The following is a 21964-nucleotide window of genomic DNA, read 5'->3' on the forward strand; positions in this document are numbered from 1 at the left end:
TTCACATGCGAAGCAGTAGATCTGGAACTGAAACAAATACCCAAATGCAGTATTACCTCTGAGCACAATCTTAACCGCGATTAGCTCCTTTCGGAGCCCTGCAAGGCCTGTGAGCAAATCTCAACCCTCACATGCGAAGATAAAAATCTGGAACTGAAACAAATACCCAAATGCAGTATTACCTCTGAGCACAATCTTTACCGCGATTAGCTTCTTTCGGAGCCCTGTAAGGCCTGTGAGCAAATCTCAACCCTCACATGCGAAGCAGTAAATCTGGAACTGAAACAAATACCCAAATGCAATATTACCTCTGAGCACAATCTTAACCGCGATTAGCTCCTTTCGGAGCCCTGCAAGGCCGGTGGGCAAATCTCAACTCTCACATGCGAAGCAGTAAATCTGGAACTGAAACAAATACCCAAATGCAATATTACCTCTCAGCACAATCTTAACCGCGATTAGCTCCTTTCGGAGCCCTGCAAGGCCTGTGAGCATAGTCAACCCTCACATGCGAAGCAGTAAATCTGGAACTGAAACAAATACCCAAATGCAGTATTACCTCTGAGCACAATCTTAACCGCGATTAGCTCCTTTCGGAGCCCTGCAAGGCCTGTGAGCAAATCTCAACCCTCACATGCGAAGCAGTAAATCTGGAACTGAAACAAATACCCAAATGCAGTATTACCTCTGAGCACAATCTTAACCGCGATTAGCTCCTTTCGTAGCCCTGCAAGGCCTGTGAGCAAATCTCAACCCTCACATGTGAAGCAGTAAATTTGGAACTGAAACAAATACCCAAATGCAATATTACCTCTGAGCACAATCTTAACCGCGATTAGCTCCTTTCGGAGCCCTGCAAGGCCTGTGAGCAAATCTCAACCCTCACATGCGAAGCAGTAAATCTGGAACTGAAACAAATACCCAAATGCAGTATTACCTCTGAGCACAATCTTAACCGTGATTAGCTCCTTTCGGAGCCCTGCAAGGCCTGTGAGCAAATCTCAACCCTCACATGCGAAGCAGTAAATCTGGAACTGAAACAAATACCCAAATGCAATATTACCTCTGAGCACAATCTTAACCGCGATTAGCTCCTTTCGGAGCCCTGCAAGGCCTGTGAGCATACTCAACCCTCACATGCGAAGCAGTAAATCTGGAACTGAAACAAATACCCAAATGCAGTATTACCTCTGAGCACAATCTTAACCGCGATTAGCTCCTTTCGGAGCCCTGCAAGGCCTGTGAGCAAATCTCAACCCTCACATGCGAAGGAGTAAATCTGGAACTGAAACAAAGACCCAAATGCAATATCACCTCTCAGCACAATCTTAACCGCGATTAGCTCCTTTTGGAGCCCTGCAAGGCCTGTGAGCAAATCTCAACCCTCACATGCGAAGCAGTAAATCTGGAACTGAAACAAATACCCAAATGCAATATTACCTCTGAGCACAATCTTAACCGCGATTAGTCCTTTCGGAGCCCTGCAAGGGCTGTTGGCAAATCTCAACCCTCACTTGCGAAGCAGTAAATCTGGAACTGAAACAAATACCCAAATGCAATATTACCTCTGAGCACAATCTTAACCGCATTAGCTCCTTTCGGAGCCCTGGAAATCCTGTGGGCAAATCTCAACCCTCACATGCGAAGCAGTAAATCTGGAACTGAAACAAATACCCAAATGCAGTATTACCTCTGAGCACAATCTTAACCGCGATTAGCTCCTTTCAGAGCCCTGCAAGGCCTGTGGGAAATCACAACCCTCACATGCGAAGCAGTAAATCTGGAACTGAAACAACTACCCAAATGCAATATTACCTCTGAGCACAATCTTAACCGCGATTAGCTCCTTTCGGAGCCCTGCAAGGCCTGTGAGCAAATCTCAACCCTCCCATGAGAAGCAGTAAATCTGGAACTGAAACAAACATCCAAATGCAGTATTACCTCTGAGCACAATCTTAACCGCGATTAGCTCCTTTCGGAGCCCTGCAAGGCCTGTGAGCAAATCTCAACCCTCACATGCGAAGCAGTAAATCTGGAACTGAAACAAATACCCAAATGCAATATTACCTCTGAGCACAATCTTAACCGCGGTTAGCTCCTTTCGGAGCCCTGCAAGGCCTGTGAGCATAGTCAACCCTCACATGCGAAGCAGTAAATCTGGAACTGAAACAAAAACCCAAATGCAGTATTACCTCTGAGCACAATCTTAACCGCGATTAGCTCCTTTCGGAGCCCTGCAAGGCCTGTGAGCAAATCTCAACCCTCACATGCGAAGCAGTAAATGTGGAACTGAAACAAATACCCAAATGCAATATCACCTCTGAGCACAATCTTAACCGCGATTAGCTCCTTTTGGAGCCCTGCAAGGCCTGTGAGCAAATCTGAACCTTCACATGCGAAGCAGTAGATCTGGAACTGAAACAAATACCCAAATGCAGTATTACCTCTGAGCACAATCTTAACCGCGATTAGCTCCTTTCGGAGCCCTGCAAGGCCTGTGAGCAAATCTCAACCCTCACATGCGAAGATAAAAATCTGGAACTGAAACAAATACCCAAATGCAGTATTACCTCTGAGCACAATCTTTACCGCGATTAGCTTCTTTCGGAGCCCTGTAAGGCCTGTGAGCAAATCTCAACCCTCACATGCGAAGCAGTAAATCTGGAACTGAAACAAATACCCAAATGCAATATTACCTCTGAGCACAATCTTAACCGCGATTAGCTCCTTTCGGAGCCCTGCAAGGCCGGTGGGCAAATCTCAACTCTCACATGCGAAGCAGTAAATCTGGAACTGAAACAAATACCCAAATGCAATATTACCTCTCAGCACAATCTTAACCGCGATTAGCTCCTTTCGGAGCCCTGCAAGGCCTGTGAGCATAGTCAACCCTCACATGCGAAGCAGTAAATCTGGAACTGAAACAAATACCCAAATGCAGTATTACCTCTGAGCACAATCTTAACCGCGATTAGCTCCTTTCGGAGCCCTGCAAGGCCTGTGAGCAAATCTCAACCCTCACATGCGAAGCAGTAAATCTGGAACTGAAACAAATACCCAAATGCAGTATTACCTCTGAGCACAATCTTAACCGCGATTAGCTCCTTTCGTAGCCCTGCAAGGCCTGTGAGCAAATCTCAACCCTCACATGCGAAGCAGTAAATTTGGAACTGAAACAAATCTCCTTTCGGAGCCCTACAAGGCCTGTGAGAAAATCTCAACCCTCACATGCGAAGCAGTAAATCTGGAACTGAAACAAATACCCAAATGCAGTATTACCTCTGAGCACAATCTTAACCGCGATTAGCTCTTTTCGGAGGCCTGCAAGGCCTGTGAGCAAATCTCAACCCTCACATGCGAAGCAGTAAATCTGGAACTGAAACAAATACCCAAATGCAATATTACCTCTGAGCACAATCTTAACCGCGGTTAGCTCCTTTCGGAGCCCTGCAAGGCCTGTGAGCATAGTCAACCCTCACATGCGAAGCAGTAAATCTGGAACTGAAACAACAACCCAAATGCAGTATTACCTCTGAGCACAATCTTAACCGCGATTAGCTCCTTTCGGAGCCCTGCAAGGCCTGTGAGCAAATCTCAACCCTCACATGCGAAGCAGTAAATGTGGAACTGAAACAAATACCCAAATGCAATATCACCTCTGAGCACAATCTTAACCGCGATTAGCTCCTTTTGGAGCCCTGCAAGGCCTGTGAGCAAATCTGAACCTTCACATGCGAAGCAGTAGATCTGGAACTGAAACAAATACCCAAATGCAGTATTACCTCTGAGCACAATCTTAACCGCGATTAGCTCCTTTCGGAGCCCTGCAAGGCCTGTGAGCAAATCTCAACCCTCACATGCGAAGATAAAAATCTGGAACTGAAACAAATACCCAAATGCAGTATTACCTCTGAGCACAATCTTAACCGCGATTAGCTCCTTTCGGAGCCCTGCAAGGCCTGTGAGCAAATCTCAACCCTCACATGCGAAGCAGTAAATCTGGAACTGAAACAAATACCCAAATGCAGTATTACCTCTGAGCACAATCTTAACCGCGATTAGCTCCTTTCGTAGCCCTGCAAGGCCTGTGAGCAAATCTCAACCCTCACATGTGAAGCAGTAAATTTGGAACTGAAACAAATACCCAAATGCAATATTACCTCTGAGCACAATCTTAACCGCGATTAGCTCCTTTCGGAGCCCTGCAAGGCCTGTGAGCAAATCTCAACCCTCACATGCGAAGCAGTAAATCTGGAACTGAAACAAATACCCAAATGCAGTATTACCTCTGAGCACAATCTTAACCGTGATTAGCTCCTTTCGGAGCCCTGCAAGGCCTGTGAGCAAATCTCAACCCTCACATGCGAAGCAGTAAATCTGGAACTGAAACAAATACCCAAATGCAATATTACCTCTGAGCACAATCTTAACCGCGATTAGCTCCTTTCGGAGCCCTGCAAGGCCTGTGAGCATACTCAACCCTCACATGCGAAGCAGTAAATCTGGAACTGAAACAAATACCCAAATGCAGTATTACCTCTGAGCACAATCTTAACCGCGATTAGCTCCTTTCGGAGCCCTGCAAGGCCTGTGAGCAAATCTCAACCCTCACATGCGAAGGAGTAAATCTGGAACTGAAACAAAGACCCAAATGCAATATCACCTCTCAGCACAATCTTAACCGCGATTAGCTCCTTTTGGAGCCCTGCAAGGCCTGTGAGCAAATCTCAACCCTCACATGCGAAGCAGTAAATCTGGAACTGAAACAAATACCCAAATGCAATATTACCTCTGAGCACAATCTTAACCGCGATTAGTCCTTTCGGAGCCCTGCAAGGGCTGTTGGCAAATCTCAACCCTCACTTGCGAAGCAGTAAATCTGGAACTGAAACAAATACCCAAATGCAATATTACCTCTGAGCACAATCTTAACCGCATTAGCTCCTTTCGGAGCCCTGGAAATCCTGTGGGCAAATCTCAACCCTCACATGCGAAGCAGTAAATCTGGAACTGAAACAAATACCCAAATGCAGTATTACCTCTGAGCACAATCTTAACCGCGATTAGCTCCTTTCAGAGCCCTGCAAGGCCTGTGGGAAATCACAACCCTCACATGCGAAGCAGTAAATCTGGAACTGAAACAACTACCCAAATGCAATATTACCTCTGAGCACAATCTTAACCGCGATTAGCTCCTTTCGGAGCCCTGCAAGGCCTGTGAGCAAATCTCAACCCTCCCATGAGAAGCAGTAAATCTGGAACTGAAACAAACATCCAAATGCAGTATTACCTCTGAGCACAATCTTAACCGCGATTAGCTCCTTTCGGAGCCCTGCAAGGCCTGTGAGCAAATCTCAACCCTCACATGCGAAGCAGTAAATCTGGAACTGAAACAAATACCCAAATGCAATATTACCTCTGAGCACAATCTTAACCGCGGTTAGCTCCTTTCGGAGCCCTGCAAGGCCTGTGAGCATAGTCAACCCTCACATGTGAAGCAGTAAATCTGGAACTGAAACAAAAACCCAAATGCAGTATTACCTCTGAGCACAATCTTAACCGCGATTAGCTCCTTTCGGAGCCCTGCAAGGCCTGTGAGCAAATCTCAACCCTCACATGCGAAGCAGTAAATGTGGAACTGAAACAAATACCCAAATGCAATATCACCTCTGAGCACAATCTTAACCGCGATTAGCTCCTTTTGGCGCCCTGCAAGGCCTGTGAGCAAATCTGAACCTTCACATGCGAAGCAGTAGATCTGGAACTGAAACAAATACCCAAATGCAGTATTACCTCTGAGCACAATCTTAACCGCGATTAGCTCCTTTCGGAGCCCTGCAAGGCCTGTGAGCAAATCTCAACCCTCACATGCGAAGATAAAAATCTGGAACTGAAACAAATACCCAAATGCAGTATTACCTCTGAGCACAATCTTTACTGCGATTAGCTTCTTTCGGAGCCCTGTAAGGCCTGTGAGCAAATCTCAACCCTCACATGCGAAGCAGTAAATCTGGAACTGAAACAAATACCCAAATGCAATATTACCTCTGAGCACAATCTTAACCGCGATTAGCTCCTTTCGGAGCCCTGCAAGGCCGGTGGGCAAATCTCAACTCTCACATGCGAAGCAGTAAATCTGGAACTGAAACAAATACCCAAATGCAATATTACCTCTCAGCACAATCTTAACCGCGATTAGCTCCTTTCGGAGCCCTGCAAGGCCTGTGAGCATAGTCAACCCTCACATGCGAAGCAGTAAATCTGGAACTGAAACAAATACCCAAATGCAGTATTACCTCTGAGCACAATCTTAACCGCGATTAGCTCCTTTCGGAGCCCTGCAAGGCCTGTGAGCAAATCTCAACCCTCACATGCGAAGCAGTAAATCTGGAACTGAAACAAATACCCAAATGCAGTATTACCTCTGAGCACAATCTTAACCGCGATTAGCTCCTTTCGTAGCCCTGCAAGGCCTGTGAGCAAATCTCAACCCTCACATGTGAAGCAGTAAATTTGGAACTGAAACAAATACCCAAATGCAATATTACCTCTGAGCACAATCTTAACCGCGATTAGCTCCTTTCGGAGCCCTGCAAGGCCTGTGAGCAAATCTCAACCCTCACATGCGAAGCAGTAAATCTGGAACTGAAACAAATACCCAAATGCAGTATTACCTCTGAGCACAATCTTAACCGTGATTAGCTCCTTTCGGAGCCCTGCAAGGCCTGTGAGCAAATCTCAACCCTCACATGCGAAGCAGTAAATCTGGAACTGAAACAAATACCCAAATGCAATATTACCTCTGAGCACAATCTTAACCGCGATTAGCTCCTTTCGGAGCCCTGCAAGGCCTGTGAGCATACTCAACCCTCACATGCGAAGCAGTAAATCTGGAACTGAAACAAATACCCAAATGCAGTATTACCTCTGAGCACAATCTTAACCGCGATTAGCTCCTTTCGGAGCCCTGCAAGGCCTGTGAGCAAATCTCAACCCTCACATGCGAAGGAGTAAATCTGGAACTGAAACAAAGACCCAAATGCAATATCACCTCTCAGCACAATCTTAACCGCGATTAGCTCCTTTCGGAGCCCTGCAAGGCCTGTGAGCAAATCTCAACCCTCACATGCGAAGGAGTAAATCTGGAACTGAAACAAAGACCCAAATGCAATATCACCTCTCAGCACAATCTTAACCGCGATTAGCTCCTTTTGGAGCCCTGCAAGGCCTGTGAGCAAATCTCAACCCTCACATGCGAAGCAGTAAATCTGGAACTGAAACAAATACCCAAATGCAATATTACCTCTGAGCACAATCTTAACCGCGATTAGTCCTTTCGGAGCCCTGCAAGGGCTGTTGGCAAATCTCAACCCTCACTTGCGAAGCAGTAAATCTGGAACTGAAACAAATACCCAAATGCAATATTACCTCTGAGCACAATCTTAACCGCATTAGCTCCTTTCGGAGCCCTGGAAATCCTGTGGGCAAATCTCAACCCTCACATGCGAAGCAGTAAATCTGGAACTGAAACAAATACCCAAATGCAGTATTACCTCTGAGCACAATCTTAACCGCGATTAGCTCCTTTCAGAGCCCTGCAAGGCCTGTGGGAAATCACAACCCTCACATGCGAAGCAGTAAATCTGGAACTGAAACAACTACCCAAATGCAATATTACCTCTGAGCACAATCTTAACCGCGATTAGCTCCTTTCGGAGCCCTGCAAGGCCTGTGAGCAAATCTCAACCCTCCCATGAGAAGCAGTAAATCTGGAACTGAAACAAACATCCAAATGCAGTATTACCTCTGAGCACAATCTTAACCGCGATTAGCTCCTTTCGGAGCCCTGCAAGGCCTGTGAGCAAATCTCAACCCTCACATGCGAAGCAGTAAATCTGGAACTGAAACAAATACCCAAATGCAATATTACCTCTGAGCACAATCTTAACCGCGGTTAGCTCCTTTCGGAGCCCTGCAAGGCCTGTGAGCATAGTCAACCCTCACATGTGAAGCAGTAAATCTGGAACTGAAACAAAAACCCAAATGCAGTATTACCTCTGAGCACAATCTTAACCGCGATTAGCTCCTTTCGGAGCCCTGCAAGGCCTGTGAGCAAATCTCAACCCTCACATGCGAAGCAGTAAATGTGGAACTGAAACAAATACCCAAATGCAATATCACCTCTGAGCACAATCTTAACCGCGATTAGCTCCTTTTGGCGCCCTGCAAGGCCTGTGAGCAAATCTGAACCTTCACATGCGAAGCAGTAGATCTGGAACTGAAACAAATACCCAAATGCAGTATTACCTCTGAGCACAATCTTAACCGCGATTAGCTCCTTTCGGAGCCCTGCAAGGCCTGTGAGCAAATCTCAACCCTCACATGCGAAGATAAAAATCTGGAACTGAAACAAATACCCAAATGCAGTATTACCTCTGAGCACAATCTTTACTGCGATTAGCTTCTTTCGGAGCCCTGTAAGGCCTGTGAGCAAATCTCAACCCTCACATGCGAAGCAGTAAATCTGGAACTGAAACAAATACCCAAATGCAATATTACCTCTGAGCACAATCTTAACCGCGATTAGCTCCTTTCGGAGCCCTGCAAGGCCGGTGGGCAAATCTCAACTCTCACATGCGAAGCAGTAAATCTGGAACTGAAACAAATACCCAAATGCAATATTACCTCTCAGCACAATCTTAACCGCGATTAGCTCCTTTCGGAGCCCTGCAAGGCCTGTGAGCATAGTCAACCCTCACATGCGAAGCAGTAAATCTGGAACTGAAACAAATACCCAAATGCAGTATTACCTCTGAGCACAATCTTAACCGCGATTAGCTCCTTTCGGAGCCCTGCAAGGCCTGTGAGCAAATCTCAACCCTCACATGCGAAGCAGTAAATCTGGAACTGAAACAAATACCCAAATGCAGTATTACCTCTGAGCACAATCTTAACCGCGATTAGCTCCTTTCGTAGCCCTGCAAGGCCTGTGAGCAAATCTCAACCCTCACATGTGAAGCAGTAAATTTGGAACTGAAACAAATACCCAAATGCAATATTACCTCTGAGCACAATCTTAACCGCGATTAGCTCCTTTCGGAGCCCTGCAAGGCCTGTGAGCAAATCTCAACCCTCACATGCGAAGCAGTAAATCTGGAACTGAAACAAATACCCAAATGCAGTATTACCTCTGAGCACAATCTTAACCGTGATTAGCTCCTTTCGGAGCCCTGCAAGGCCTGTGAGCAAATCTCAACCCTCACATGCGAAGCAGTAAATCTGGAACTGAAACAAATACCCAAATGCAATATTACCTCTGAGCACAATCTTAACCGCGATTAGCTCCTTTCGGAGCCCTGCAAGGCCTGTGAGCATACTCAACCCTCACATGCGAAGCAGTAAATCTGGAACTGAAACAAATACCCAAATGCAGTATTACCTCTGAGCACAATCTTAACCGCGATTAGCTCCTTTCGGAGCCCTGCAAGGCCTGTGAGCAAATCTCAACCCTCACATGCGAAGGAGTAAATCTGGAACTGAAACAAAGACCCAAATGCAATATCACCTCTCAGCACAATCTTAACCGCGATTAGCTCCTTTTGGAGCCCTGCAAGGCCTGTGAACAAATCTCAACCCTCACATGCGAAGCAGTAAATCTGGAACTGAAACAAATACCCAAATGCAATATTACCTCTGAGCACAATCTTAACCGCGATTAGTCCTTTCGGAGCCCTGCAAGGGCTGTTGGCAAATCTCAACCCTCACTTGCGAAGCAGTAAATCTGGAACTGAAACAAATACCCAAATGCAATATTACCTCTGAGCACAATCTTAACCGCATTAGCTCCTTTCGGAGCCCTGGAAATCCTGTGGGCAAATCTCAACCCTCACATGCGAAGCAGTAAATCTGGAACTGAAACAAATACCCAAATGCAGTATTACCTCTGAGCACAATCTTAACCGCGATTAGCTCCTTTCAGAGCCCTGCAAGGCCTGTGGGAAATCACAACCCTCACATGCGAAGCAGTAAATCTGGAACTGAAACAACTACCCAAATGCAATATTACCTCTGAGCACTCTTAACCGCGATTAGCTCCTTTCGGAGCCCTGCAAGGCCTGTGAGCAAATCTCAACCCTCCCATGAGAAGCAGTAAATCTGGAACTGAAACAAACATCCAAATGCAGTATTACCTCTGAGCACAATCTTAACCGCGATTAGCTCCTTTCGGAGCCCTGCAAGGCCTGTGAGCAAATCTCAACCCTCACATGCGAAGCAGTAAATGTGGAACTGAAACAAATACCCAAATGCAGTATTACCTCTGAGCACAATCTTAACCGCGATTAGCTCCTTTCGTAGCCCTGCAAGGCCTGTGAGCAAATCTCAACCCTCACATGCGAAGCAGTAAATTTGGAACTGAAACAAATCTCCTTTCGGAGCCCTGCAAGGCCTGTGAGAAAATCTCAACCCTCACATGCGAAGCAGTAAATCTGGAACTGAAACAAATACCCAAATGCAGTATTACCTCTGAGCACAATCTTAACCGCAATTAGCTCCTTTCGGAGGCCTGCAAGGCCTGTGAGCAAATCTCAACCCTACATGCGAAGCAGTAAATCTGGAACTGAAACAAATACCCAAATGCAGTATTACCTCTGAGCACAATCTTAACCGCGATTAGCTCCTTTCGGAGCCCTGCAAGGCCTGTGAGCAAATATCAACCCTCACATGCGAAGCAGTAAATCTGGAACTGAAACAAATACCCAAATGCAATATTACCTCTGAGCACAATCTTAACCGCGATTAGGTCCTTTCGTAGCCCTGCAAGGCCTGTGAGCAAATCTCAACCCTCACATGCGAAGCAGTAAATTTGGAACTGAAACAAATACCCAAATGCAATATTACCTCTGAGCACAATCTTAACCGCGATTAGCTCCTTTCGGAGCCCTGCAAGGCCTGTGAGCAAATCTCAACCCTCACATGCGAAGCAGTAAATCTGGAACTGAAACAAATACCCAAATGCAGTATTACCTCTGAGCACAATCTTAACTGTGATTAGCTCCTTTCGGAGCCCTGCAAGGCCTGTGAGCAAATCTCAACCCTCACATGCGAAGCAGTAAATCTGGAACTGAAACAAATACCCAAATGCCGTATTACCTCTGAGCACAATCTTAACCGCGATTAGGTCCTTTCGGAGCCCTGCAAGGCCTGTGAGCAAATCTCAACTCTCACATGCGAAGATAAAAATCTGGAACTGAAACAAATACCCAAATGCAGTATTACCTCTGAGCACAATCTTAACCGCGATTAGGTCCTTTCGTAGCCCTGCAAGGCCTGTGAGCAAATCTCAACCCTCACATGCGAAGCAGTAAATTTGGAACTGAAACAAATACCCAAATGCAATATTACCTCTGAGCACAATCTTAACCGCGATTAGATCCTTTCGGAGCCCTGCAAGGCCTGTGAGCAAATCTCAACCCTCACATGCGAAGCAGTAAATCTGGAACTGAAACAAATACCCAAATGCAGTATTACCTCTGAGCACAATCTTAACCGTGATTAGCTCCTTTCGGAGCCCTGCAAGGCCTGTGAGCAAATGTCAACCCTCACATGCGAAGCAGTAAATCTGGAACTGAAACAAATACCCAAATGGAATATTACCTCTGAGCACAGTCTTAACCGCGATTAGCTCCTTTCGGAGCCCTGGAAGGCCTGTGAGCATACTCAACCCTCACATGCGAAGCAGTAAATCTGGAACTGAAACAAATACCCAAATGCAGTATTACCTCTGAGCACAATCTTAACCGCGATTAGCTCCTTTCGGAGCCCTGCAAGGCCTGTGAGCAAATCTCAACCCTCACATGCGAAGCAGTAAATCTGGAACTGAAACAAATACCCAAATGCAATATCACCTCTGAGCACAATCTTAACCGCGATTAGCTCCTTTCGGAGCCCTGCAAGGCCTGTGAGCAAATCTCAAACCTCACATGCGAAGCAGTAAATCTGGAACTGAAACAAATACCCAAATGCACTATTACCTCTGAGCACAATCTTAACCGCGATTAGATCCTTTCGGAGCCCTGCAAGGCCTGTGAGCAAATCTCAACCCTCACATGCGAAGCAGTAAATCTGGAACTGAAACAAATACCCAAATGCAGTATTACCTCTGAGCACAATCTTAACCGTGATTAGCTCCTTTCGGAGCCCTGCAAGGCCTGTGAGCAAATGTCAACCCTCACATGCGAAGCAGTAAATCTGGAACTGAAACAAATACCCAAATGCAATATCACCTCTGAGCACAATCTTAACCGCGATTAGCTCCTTTCGGAGCCCTGCAAGGCCTGTGAGCATACTCAACCCTCACATGCGAAGCAGTAAATCTGGAACTGAAACAAATACCCAAATGCAGTATTACCTCTGAGCACAATCTTAACCGCGATTAGCTCCTTTCGGAGCCCTGCAAGGCCTGTGAGCAAATCTCAACCCTCACATGCGAAGCAGTAAATCTGGAACTGAAACGAATACACAAATGCAATATCACCTCTGAGCACAATCTTAACCGCGATTAGCTCCTTTCGGAGCCCTGCAAGGCCTGTGAGCAAATCTCAACCCTCACATGCGAAGCAGTAAATCTGGAACTGAAACAAATACCCAAATGCAGTATTACCTCTGAGCACAGTCTTAACCGCGATAGCTCCTTTCGGAGCCCTGCATGGCCTGTGAGCAAATGTCAACCCTCACATGCGAAGCAGTAAATCTGGAACTGAAACAAATACCCAAATGCAGTATTACCTCTGAGCACAATCTTAACCGCGATTAGCTCCTTTCGGAGCCCTGCAAGGCCTGTGAGCAAATCTCAACCCTCATATGCGAAGCAGTAAATCTGGAACTGAAACAAACACCCAAATGCAGTATTACCTCTGAGCACAATCTTAACCGCGATTAGCTCCTTTTGTAGCCCTGCAAGGCCTGTGAGCAAATCTCAACCCTCACATGCGAAGCAGTAAATCTGGAACTGAAACAAATACCCAAATGCAGTATTACCTCTGAGCACAATCTTAACCGCGATTAGCTCCTTTCGGAGCCCTGCAAGGTCTGTGAGCAAATCTCAACCCTCACATGCGAAGCAGTAAATCTGGAACTGAAACAAATACCCAAATGCAATATCACCTCTGAGCACAATCTTAACCGCGATTAGCTCCTTTCGGAGCCCTGCAAGACCTGTGAGCAAATCTCAACCCTAACATGCGAAGCAGTAAATCTGGAACTGAAACAAATACCCAAATGCAGTATTACCTCTGAGCACAATCTTAACCGCGATTAGCTCCTTTCGGAGCCCTGCAAGGCCTGTGAGCAAATCTCAACCCTCACATGCGAAGCAGTAAATCTGGAACTGAAACAAATACCCAAATGCAATATTACCTCTGAGCACAATCTTAACCGCGATTAGCTCCTTTCGGAGCCCTGCAAGGCCTGTGAGCATACTCAACCCTCACATGCGAAGCAGTAAATCTGGAACTGAAACAAATACCCAAATGCAGTATTACCTCTGAGCACAATCTTAACCGCGATTAGCTCCTTTCGGAGCCCTGCAAGGCCTGTGAGCAAATCTCAACCCTCACATGCGAAGCAGTAAATCTGGAACTGAAACAAATACCCAAATGCAATATCACCTCTGAGCACAATCTTAACCGCGATTAGCTCCTTTCGGAGCCCTGCAAGGCCTGTGAGCAAATCTCAACCCTCACATGCGAAGCAGTAAATCTGGAACTGAAACAAATACCCAAATGCAATATCACCTCTGAGCACAATCTTAACCGCGATTAGCTCCTTTCGGAGCCCTGCAAGGCCTGTGAGCATACTCAACCCTCACATGCGAAGCAGTAAATCTGGAACTGAAACAAATACCCAAATGCAGTATTACCTCTGAGCACAATCTTAACCGCGATTAGCTCCTTTCGGAGCCCTGCAAGGCCTGTGAGCAAATCTCAACCCTCACATGCGAAGCAGTAAATCTGGAACTGAAACGAATACCAAAATGCAATATTACCTCTGAGCACAATCTTAACCGCGATTAGCTCTTTTCGGAGCCCTGCAAGGCCTGTGAGCAAATCCCAACCCTCACATGCGAAGCAGTAAATCTGGAACTGAAACAAATACCCAAATGCAATATCACCTCTGAGCACAATCTTAACCGCGATTAGCTCCTTTCGGAGCCCTGCAAGGCCTGTGAGCATACTCAACCCTCACATGCGAAGCAGTAAATCTGGAACTGAAACAAATACCCAAATGCAGTATTACCTCTGAGCACAATCTTAACCGCGATTAGCTCCTTTCGGAGCCCTGCAAGGCCTGTGAGCAAATCTCAACCCTCACATGCGAAGCAGTAAATCTGGAACTGAAACGAATACCAAAATGCAATATTACCTCTGAGCACAATCTTAACCGCGATTAGCTCTTTTCGGAGCCCTGCAAGGCCTGTGAGCAAATCCCAACCCTCACATGCGAAGCAGTAAATCTGGAACTGAAACAAATACCCAAATGCAATATTACTTCTGAGCACAATCTTAACCGCGATTAGCTCCTTTCGGAGCCCTGCAAGGCCTGTGGGCGAATCTCAACCCTCACATGCGAAGCAGTAAATCTGGAACTGAAACAAATACCCAAATGCAATATTACCTCTGAGCACAATCTTAACCGCGATTAGCTCCTTTCAGAGCCCTGCAAGGCCTGTGGGCAAATCTCAACCCTCACATGCGAAGCAGTAAATCCGGAACTGAAACAAATACCCAAATGCAGTATTACCTCTGAGCACAATCTTAACCGCGATTAGCTCCTTTCGGAGCCCTGCCAGGCCTGTGGGAAATCTCAACCCTCACATGCGAAGCAGTAAATCTGGTACTGAAACAAATACCCAAATGCAATATTACCTCTGAGCACAATCTTAACCGCGATTAGCTCCTTTCGGAGCCCTGCAAGGCCTGTGAGCAAATCTCAACCCTCCCATGCGAAGCAGTAAATCTGGAACCGAAACAAATATCCAAATGCAGTATTACCTCTGAGCACAATCTTAGCTCCTTTCGGTGCCCTGCAAGGCCTGTGAGCAAATCTCAACCCTCACATGCGAAGCAGTAAATCTGGAACTGAAACAAATACCCAAATGCATTATTACCTCTGAGCACAATCTTAACCGCGATTAGCTCCTTTCGTAGCCCTGCAAGGCCTGTGAGCAAATCTCAACCCTCAGATGCGAAGCAGTAAATTTGGAACTGAAACAAATCTCCTTTCGGAGCCCTGCAAGGCCTGTGAGGAAATCTCAACCCTCACATGCGAAGCAGTAAATCTGGAACTGAAACAAATACCCAAATGCAGTATTACCTCTGAGCACAATCTTAACAGCGATTAGCTCCTTTCGGAGGCCTGCAAGGCCTGTGAGCAAATCTCAACCCTCACATGCGAAGCAGTAAATCTGGAACTGAAACAAATACCCAAATGCAATATTACCTCTGAGCACAATCTTAACCACGATTAGCTCCTTTCGGAGCCCTGCAAGGCCTGTGAGCATAGTCAACCCTCACATGCGAAGCAGTAAATCTGGAACTGAAACAAAAACCCAAATGCAGTATTACCTCTGAGCACAATCTTAACCGCGATTAGCTCCTTTCGGAGCCCTGCAAGGCCTGTGAGCAAATCTCAACCCTCACATGCGAAGCAGTAAATGTGGAACTGAAACAAATACCGAAATGCAATATCACCTCTGAGCACAATCTTAACCGCGATGAGCTCCTTTTGGAGCCCTGCAAGGCCTGTGAGCAAATCTGAACCTTCACATGCGAAGCAGTAGATCTGGAACTGAAACAAATACCCAAATGCAGTATTACCTCTGAGCACAATCTTAACCGCGATTAGCTCCTTTCGGAGCCCTGCAAGGCCTGTGAGCAAATCTCAACCCTCACATGCGAAGATAAAAATCTGGAACTGAAACAAATACCCAAATGCAGTATTACCTCTGAGCACAATCTTTACCGCGATTAGCTCCTTTCGGAGCCCTGCAAGGCCTGTGAGCAAATCTCAACCCTCACATGCGAAGCAGTAAATCTGGAACTGAAACAAATACCCAAATGCAATATTACCTCTGAGCACAATCTTAACCGCGATTAGCTCCTTTCGGAGCCCTGCAAGGCCGGTGGGCAAATCTCAACCCTCACATGCGAAGCAGTAAATCTGGAACTGAAACAAATACCCAAATGCAATATTACCTCTCAGCACAATCTTAACCGCGATTAGCTCCTTTCGGAGCCCTGCAAGGCCTGTGGACAAATCTCAACCCTCACATGCGAAGCAGTAAATCTGGAACTGAAACAAATACCCAAATGCAATATTACCTCTGAGCACAATCTTAACCGCGATTAGCTCTTTTCGGAGCCCTGCAAGGCCTGTGAGCATAGTCAACCCTCACATGCGAAGCAGTAAATCTGGAACTGAAACAAATACCCAAATGCAGTATTACCTCTGAGCACAATCTTAACCGCGATTAGCTCCTTTCGGAGCCCTGCAAGGCCTGTGAGCAAATCTCAACCCTCACATGCGAAGCAGTAAATCTGGAACTGAAACAAATACCCAAATGCAGTATTACCTCTGAGCACAATCTTCACCGCGATTAGCTCCTTTCGTAGCCCTGCAAGGCCTGTGAGCAAATCTCAACCCTCACATGCGAAGCAGTAAATTTGGAACTGAAACAAATACCCAAATGCAATATTACCTCTGAGCACAATCTTAACCGCGATTAGCTCCTTTCGGAGCCCTGCAAGGCCCGTGAGCAAATCTCAACCCTCACATGCGAAGCAGTAAATCTGGAACTGAAACAAATACCCAAATGCAGTATTACCTCTGAGCACAATCTCAACCGTGATTAGCTCCTTTCGGAGCCCTGCAAGGCCTGTGAGCAAATCTCAACCCTCACATGCGAAGCAGTAAATCTGGAACTGAAAAAAATACCCAAATGCAGTATTACCTCTGAGCACAATCTTAACCGCGATTAGCTCCTTTCGGAGCCCTGCAAGGCCTGTGAGCAAATCTCAACCCTCACATGCGAAGGAGTAAATCTGGAACTGAAACAAAGACCCAAATGCAATATCACCTCTCAGCACAATCTTAACCGCGATTAGCTCCTTTCGGAGCCCTGCAAGGCCTGTGAGCAAATCTCAAACCTCACATGCGAAGCAGTAAATCTGGAACTGAAACAAATACCCAAATGCAGTATTACCTCTGAGCACAATCTTAACCGCGATTAGCTCCTTTTGGAGCCCTGCAAGGCCTGTGAGCAAATCTCAACCCTCACATGCGAAGCAGTAAATGTGGAACTGAAACAAATACCCAAATGCAATATTACCTCTGAGCACAATCTTAACCGCGATTAGTCCTTTCGGAGCCCTGCAAGGGCTGTTGGCAAATCTCAACCCTCACATGCGAAGCAGTAAATCTGGAACTGAAACAAATACCCAAATGCAATATTACCTCTGAGCACAATCTTAACCGCATTAGCTCCTTTCGGAGCCCTGGAAATCCTGTGGGCAAATCTCAACCCTCACATGCGAAGCAGTAAATCTGGAACTGAAACAAATACCCAAATGCAGTATTACCTCTGAGCACAATCTTAACCGCGATTAGCTCCTTTCGGAGCCCTGCAAGGCCTGTGGGAAATCTCAACCCTGACATGCGAAGCAGTAAATCTGGAACTGAAACAAATACCCAAATGCAATATTACCTCTGAGCACAATCTTAACCGCGATTAGCTCCTTTCGGAGCCCTGCAAGGCCGGTGGGCAAATCTCAACCCTCACATGCGAAGCAGTAAATCTGGAACTGAAACAAATACCCAAATGCAATATTACCTCTCAGCACAATCTTAACCGCGATTAGCTCCTTTCGGAGCCCTGCAAGGCCTGTGAGCATAGTCAACCCTCACATGCGAAGCAGTAAATCTGGAACTGAAACAAATACCCAAATGCAGTATTACCTCTGAGCACAATCTTAACCGCGATTAGCTCCTTTCGGAGCCCTGCAAGGCCTGTGAGCAAATCTCAACCCTCACATGCGAAGCAGTAAATCTGGAACTGAAACAAATACCCAAATGCAGTATTACCTCTGAGCACAATCTTAACCGCGATTAGCTCCTTTCGTAGCCCTGCAAGGCCTGTGAGCAAATCTCAACCCTCACATGTGAAGCAGTAAATTTGGAACTGAAACAAATACCCAAATGCAATATTACCTCTGAGCACAATCTTAACCGCGATTAGCTCCTTTCGGAGCCCTGCAAGGCCTGCGAGCAAATCTCAACCCTCACATGCGAAGCAGCAAATCTGGAACTGAAACAAATACCCAAATGCAATATTACCTCTGAGCACAATCTTAACCGCGATTAGCTCCTTTCGGAGCCCTGCAAGGCCTGTGAGCATACTCAACCCTCACATGCGAAGCAGTAAATCTGGAACTGAAACAAATACCCAAATGCAGTATTACCTCTGAGCACAATCTTAACCGCGATTAGCTCCTTTCGGAGCCCTGCAAGGCCTGTGAGCAAATCTCAACCCTCACATGCGAAGGAGTAAATCTGGAACTGAAACAAAGACCCAAATGCAATATCACCTCTCAGCACAATCTTAACCGCGATTAGCTCCTTTTGGAGCCCTGCAAGGCCTGTGAGCAAATCTCAACCCTCCCATGAGAAGCAGTAAATCTGGAACTGAAACAAATATCCAAATGCAGTATTACCTCTGAGCACAATCTTAACCGCGATTAGCTCCTTTCGGAGCCCTGCAAGGCCTGTGGGCGAATCTCAACCCTCACATGCGAAGCAGTAAATCTGGAACTGAAACAAATACCCAAATGCAATATTACCTCTGAGCACAATCTTAACCGCGATTAGCTCCTTTCAGAGCCCTGCAAGGCCTGTGTTCAAATCTCAACCCTCACATGCGAAGCAGTAAATCCGGAACTGAAACAAATACCCAAATGCAGTATTACCTCTGAGCACAATCTTAACCGCGATTAGCTCCTTTCGGAGCCCTGCCAGGCCTGTGGGAAATCTCAACCCTCACATGCGAAGCAGTAAATCTGGAACTGAAACAAATACCCAAATGCAATATTACCTCTGAGCACAATCTTAACCGCGATTAGCTCCTTTCGGAGCCCTGCAAGGCCTGTGAGCAAATCTCAACCCTCCCATGCGAAGCAGTAAATCTGGAACCGAAACAAATATCCAAATGCAGTATTACCTCTGAGCACAATCTTAACCGCGATTAGCTCCTTTCGGAGCCCTGCAAGGCCTGTGAGCAAATCTCAACCCTCACATGCGAAGCAGTAAATCTGGAACTGAAACAAATACCCAAATGCAGTATTACCTCTGAGCACAATCTTAACCGCGATTAGCTCCTTTCGTAGCCCTGCAAGGCCTGTGAGCAAATCTCAACCCTCAGATGCGAAGCAGTAAATTTGGAACTGAAACAAATCTCCTTTCGGAGCCCTGCAAGGCCTGTGAGGAAATCTCAACCCTCACATGCGAAGCAGTAAATCTGGAACTGAAACAAATACCCAAATGCAATATTACCTCTGAGCACAATCTTAACCGCGATTAGCTCCTTTCGGAGCCCTGCAAGGCCTGTGAGCATAGTCAACCCTCACATGCGAAGCAGTAAATCTGGAACTGAAACAAAAACCCAAATGCAGTATTACCTCTGAGCACAATCTTAACCGCGATTAGCTCCTTTCGGAGCCCTGCAAGGCCTGTGAGCAAATCTCAACCCTCACATGCGAAGCAGTAAATGTGGAACTGAAACAAATACCGAAATGCAATATCACCTCTGAGCACAATCTTAACCACGATGAGCTCCTTTTGGAGCCCTGCTAGGCCTGTGAGCAAATCTGAACCTTCACATGCGAAGCAGTAGATCTGGAACTGAAACAAATACCCAAATGCAGTATTACCTCTGAGCACAATCTTAACCGCGATTAGCTCCTTTCGGAGCCCTGCAAGGCCTGTGAGCAAATCTCAACCCTCACATGCGAAGATAAAAATCTGGAACTGAAACAAATACCCAAATGCAGTATTACCTCTGAGCACAATCTTTACCGCGATTAGCTCCTTTCGGAGCCCTGCAAGGCCTGTGAGCAAATCTCAACCCTCACATGCGAAGCAGTAAATCTGGAACTGAAACAAATACCCAAATGCAATATTACCTCTGAGCACAATCTTAACCGCGTTTAGCTCCTTTCGGAGCCCTGCAAGGCCGGTGGGCAAATCTCAACCCTCACATGCGAAGCAGTAAATCTGGAACTGAAACAAATACCCAAATGCAATATTACCTCTCAGCACAATCTTAACCGCGATTAGCTCCTTTCGGAGCCCTGCAAGGCCTGTGGACAAATCTCAACCCTCACATGCGAAGCAGTAAATCTGGAACTGAAAGAAATACCCAAATGCAATATTACCTCTGAGCACAATCTTAACCGCGATTAGCTCTTTTCGGAGCCCTGCAAGGCCTGTGAGCATAGTCAACCCTCACATGCGAAGCAGTAAATCTGGAACTGAAACAAATACCCAAATGCAGTATTACCTCTGAGCACAATCTTAACCGCGATTAGCTCCTTTCGGAGCCCTGCAAGGCCTGTGAGCAAATCTCAACCCTCACATGCGAAGCAGTAAATCTGGAACTGAAACAAATACCCAAATGCAGTATTACCTCTGAGCACAATCTTAACCGCGATTAGCTCCTTTCGTAGCCCTGCAAGGCCTGTGAGCAAATCTCAACCCTCACATGCGAAGCAGTAAATTTGGAACTGAAACAAATACCCAAATGCAATATTACCTCTGAGCACAATCTTAACCGCGATTAGCTCCTTTCGGAGCCCTGCAAGGCCCGTGAGCAAATCTCAACCCTCACATGCGAAGCAGTAAATCTGGAACTGAAACAAATACCCAAATGCAGTATTACCTCTGAGCACAATATTAACCGTGATTAGCTCCTTTCGGAGCCCTGCAAGGCCTGTGAGCAAATCTCAACCCTCACATGCGAAGCAGTAAATCTGGAACTAAAACAAATACCCAAATGCAATATTACCTCTGAGCACAATCTTAACCGCGATTAGCTCCTTTCGGAGCCCTGCAAGGCCTGTGAGCATACTCAACCCTCACATGCGAAGCAGTAAATCTGGAACTGAAAAAAATACCCAAATGCAGTATTACCTCTGAGCACAATCTTAACCGCGATTAGCTCCTTTCGGAGCCCTGCAAGGCCTGTGAGCAAATCTCAACCCTCACATGCGAAGGAGTAAATCTGGAACTGAAACAAAGACCCAAATGCAATATCACCTCTCAGCACAATCTTAACCGCGATTAGCTCCTTTCGGAGCCCTGCAAGGCCTGTGAGCAAATCTCAACCCTCACATGCGAAGCAGTAAATGTGGAACTGAAACAAATACCCAAATGCAATATTACCTCTGAGCACAATCTTAACCGCGATTAGTCCTTTCGGAGCCCTGCAAGGGCTGTTGGCAAATCTCAACCCTCACATGCGAAGCAGTAAATCTGGAACTGAAACAAATACCCAAATGCAATATTACCTCTGAGCACAATCTTAACCGCATTAGCTCCTTTCGGAGCCCTGGAAATCCTGTGGGCAAATCTCAACCCTCACATGCGAAGCAGTAAATCTGGAACTGAAACAAATACCCAAATGCAGTATTACCTCTGAGCACAATCTTAACCGCGATTAGCTCCTTTCGGAGCCCTGCAAGGCCTGTGGGAAATCTCAACCCTGACATGCGAAGCAGTAAATCTGGAACTGAAACAAATACCCAAATGCAATATTACCTCTGAGCACAATCTTAACCGCGATTAGCTCCTTTCGGAGCCCTGCAAGGCCGGTGGGCAAATCTCAACCCTCACATGCGAAGCAGTAAATCTGGAACTG

This window comes from Amblyomma mixtum, chromosome 2 (genome assembly GCF_055824585.1).
Source record: "Amblyomma mixtum isolate Tamu chromosome 2, ASM5582458v1, whole genome shotgun sequence".
NCBI lineage: Eukaryota > Metazoa > Arthropoda > Arachnida > Ixodida > Ixodidae > Amblyomma > Amblyomma mixtum.